Below are 4,128 nucleotides of genomic sequence, written 5' to 3'. Positions count from 1 at the left end.
GGCATAGTGAGGTGGGAGGCTCAACACAGGAGCTCCCCCTACTGGCTTACCACAGTGACGGAGGTGGTGACTCGAGAGGTGAACTTGCCTCCTACCTCCTCTGCAGTGACCTCCCCTCCAGTAGCTGCTCAGTGGCCCTCAGTGCTGCCAGGTCCATCCAGCCCTGGGGCCCTGTCTGATCCTTTGTCTTGGGTGCTTTGGAGTGTCACTTTGCCTTAAGAGCAAGAGGGAAAGTGCTGCTCCTCCCAAACGGAGAGCAAGCAAACAGAATTGATATTGTCTTAAGAATATGCTTTAATCTTTCTCCAAATGAGAATCTTTTAAATTTCTCCAAATGTGAGTCCTTTAGTTCCTAAAAAAGGTCAGTCTATTGATCATGTAGCCCGGGTGGTACTCAGACAAGATACCCCCCTGTCCAATTGAAGGGATTTAGCAAGTGCTAGTGCGCTGTGGGAGAGGCAGTCACTCCCCTCCTATCCCCTGCAGAGTACAGCAGAGACCAGTTGGAACATAACCATATACTGATTTAATGGGAAAAGAACCGTGTTAAGATACGACACAGTGGGGAGGGCATTGGGTGCAGGAGAGCAAGAGGGGATTCAGTAACGGTTAGGTACACATGTACATCTAGCAGAGGCAATCCACGACAACTCTACCACTGAGCTATCAATGCCTGGCCTGCTGTCTGTGGCCCCAGGCTCTAGTCCCTCCAGGATCCTCCACATGCTGTCTGCATGCCAAGCTGCCCAGCCTCATGCTGGGGATTGGAAAACCCGAGCTGCCGCATGCAGGCTCAGGGCTTTGATCCCACCTCATGCTGCCTATGCGTTGAGCTCCTGGCTTCCTTGCTGGGGGGTCGGATGCCCGAGCCACTGCCTGCAGCTCAGGACTTGGGTCCCCACCACGTGCCGCCAGTACACCCAGCTACCGGCATCCCTGCCAGGGTCGAATGCCTTAGCTGCCGCCCTGGCTCGGGGCTTTGTTCCCAGCAGGGGATCCACCATGCACTGCCTGAATGCTGAGTGGCTGGAGCCTAAGTCACTGCCTGCAGCTCCGGTCCTCAGCCAAACTGCCTCCTGCGGCTCCCAGACTCTTCAGGGGCAGCCACTCCACCCTGCTGGCCAGCTCTCAGGTCTGGTTTCCCTACCTGGACCCTGGGTGAGGGGGGCAACCCTTCTCCTTTTCCAGGGCCTGATTGGTGGGGAAAAGGAAATTACCCCACAGGATTTGTGTTATATGTAAAAGAGCTGTATGATTGCTAAGAGCTTCACTGTGAAACCAGTATTTCAATAGTCTCTGGGTTAAGGTTAAAGCGGGGAGCAAGAAGGCTGATGTCATGCTGGGTGTCTAATACAGACCACCAGACCTGGAGGATGAGGTAGATGAGGCTTTCTTCAGACAATTAGCAGAAACATCCAGATCACAGGCTCTGGTTCTCATGGGGGACTTCAATCCCCCTGACATCTGCTGGGAGGGCAATACAGCAATGCCCAGGCAATCCAGGAGGTTTTTGGACAGTGTTGGAGACAACTTCCTGGTGCAAGTGTTGCAGGGAGCAACTAGGGGGACTGCTCTTGACTGACTCCTGAAAAACTTGCAAAGTGCAAAGTCCCGTACTTAGGATGGAACAAGCCCAGGCACCGCTACAGGCTTGGGACCATTTGGCTAAAGAGCAGCTCTGCAGAAAACGACCTGGGGTTACAGTAGACAAGAAGCTGGATAGGAGCCAGCAGTGTGCCCATGTTGCCGAAAAGGCTAACGGCATCCTGGGCTGCATTGGTAGGAGCACTGCAGCAAATTGATGGAAGTAATTATTCCCCTCTGTTCTCCACTGGTGAGTACACATCTGGAGTACTGGGTCCAGTTGTGGGGCCTCCAGTACAGAAAGGACATGGGCAAGTTGGAAATAGCCAGCAGAGGGCAATGAACGTGTGGAGGTGGCTGAGGGACATGACTTGGGAGGAGAGGCTGAGGGAACTGGACTTACATAGCCTGGAGAAAGAAGCCTGAGGAGAGATTTGATAGCAGCCTTTAGCTACCTGCAGGGGGACTGCAAAGAGGATGGAGCTGGGCTGTTCTCAGTGGGGGCAGATAACAGGACAAGGAGCAATGGGCTCAAGCTGCAGCAAGGGAAGTTGAGGTTGGATATTAGGAAAGATTTTCTTGCTAAGAGGATGGCTGGAATGGGTTACCGAGAGAGGTGGTGGAGACTCCATCCTTGGAGGTTTTTAAGGCCCAGCTCTACAAAGCCCTGGCTGGAATGACCTAGCTGGGGCTGGTCCTGCTTTCAACCCTAATTTTGTAGAATTCAATGCTCACATTGTGGAAAAGGTGTTTTAATAAGGGACTTTGTAACAGTCTGCAAATACTGAAAGGTCTATGTTGCTGAAGAGGGAAAGTATGTTTTCTCTCCTTGTGCTGAGCGGATGATGCAGACCGTATGGACTGCAGGGGTTCTGCCTTCCTCTGGAGCAGGGGACATGGCCATCTGCCTGGGACCTCTTCAGCATACCCAGACAGAATTGTATAGGAGGAGGAAATTGGCTGCTATGTTTGCCCTGATTTGCCTGTGACAGGTTACGGTGTCAGGGCTGTGTTGTATCAGGGTTGAAGATAGACTTATGGGGCACATCTACACGTGCATTTAAGCGTGCCTACATTTAATGCACGTTAACTGAATGTGCATTAGGTGGGTTTAGATTATGGGTGTGAGGGATGGGAACAGATAAGAAGGGCTAAGGCTGTCATGGGCCAGCTGGGCACTGGGAGTGTATCAATTTAGCTGCAGGCTGACTGGGTGCTGCAACTGTATCAACCACTGGGCCCTGGTTTGGGACCGAGGAGGCAGAGTTGGGAGTGAAGCAATGGCAAATCTATTATAGCTTACACACACAACAGTTAACAGAAAGATAAATGCAATAAGCAGATAATGCAGTATTAAAGAGCTAATAGTAAATAACAACAACAGATAATGACAACAGATGAATAGATCAATCTGTCACAGGCGAACTGGGCACTGCGAGGGTATTTGCCACTGGGTTGTTTAAAACAACAAATAGACAGACATGGGTTGTCAACTTATGGATAGTCCCCCAATGCCAGGTGCATGCCAAGTGATTCCAGCGACGTCAGGCGTCCCCAATCGACGCTGTCGGAGAGATTACCGGGGAAATTCCCTTGATCAGGATCCTATCCTCACTCACACCGGGAGTTCGGGTCCAGGCTTGGTAAAGCAATTACCGTCCTGTTCCCTCCTTCCTGCTGGTCTCCTGACGCACGTACTTTTTGTACCTAGTCTTATGCTAATCTGCTGGCTTTAGAGCCACTCACAATCTTGCCCTATAGCAGTTACTCTATGGGATTAAAAGGTGTTAAACATTATTATAAAAGGTTACTACCCAGACTCGGGTTTATCCAATAAGCAAAATACAATGCAGCACCTTTAGGTTTGAAATTAACATTACTCTGCCTAAATCCAATCCCTTTAGATTTCTTTGACTATGCTTTCTTGAGATGTGCTTTCCTGGAATGTGCTGGGTATGCCAGGCGGTTGAATCCAGTTTTTATCATCAAGGCTGAACTCTGAGCAAAAACCATTAGGTCATCTAATCTTACAGCTATAGCTTTGTCTTTAAAGCTTAGTCAGTTCCACAAAAAGTTAGTTTTATCATTTTGGTTAAACTTATGACAGGCAAGTTACATTTGTGGGCTACAAACTTACAAGCTTTATATTAGACAAAAATTCCAAATGCCTCCAAGAAGCACATATTTATTGCTTATTAATTATTTTGGTTCTGGCCATCACATAAGGCAGCAACTGAACTGAAATTAGCAATGGGGATCAAGGACACAACAGAAGTTCTTCTTTGGGTATGTAGGGAACAGGAGGAAAACAAATGGTAGTTTGGGGCCATTGCTCAACAACTTGGAATAACAGGTTACCGGCACTCAGGAGAAAACTGTACCCCTGAATGACTACTTTGCTTCGGTGTTTCACAGGCAGGGCCAAGGGGACCTGAACCTGTTCAGCCTTCATAAGAGAAGGCTGAGGGGGGACCTGGTGACTGTCTATAAACTCACTAGGGGGGACCAGAAGGGTTTGAGGGGAGACCTTGTTTCCCCTAGCGC

This window comes from Alligator sinensis, unplaced genomic scaffold, assembly GCF_000455745.1.
Source record: "Alligator sinensis unplaced genomic scaffold, ASM45574v1 scaffold1886_1, whole genome shotgun sequence".
Classification (NCBI taxonomy): domain Eukaryota; kingdom Metazoa; phylum Chordata; order Crocodylia; family Alligatoridae; genus Alligator; species Alligator sinensis.
Note: the sequence above shows the minus strand (reverse complement) of the source record.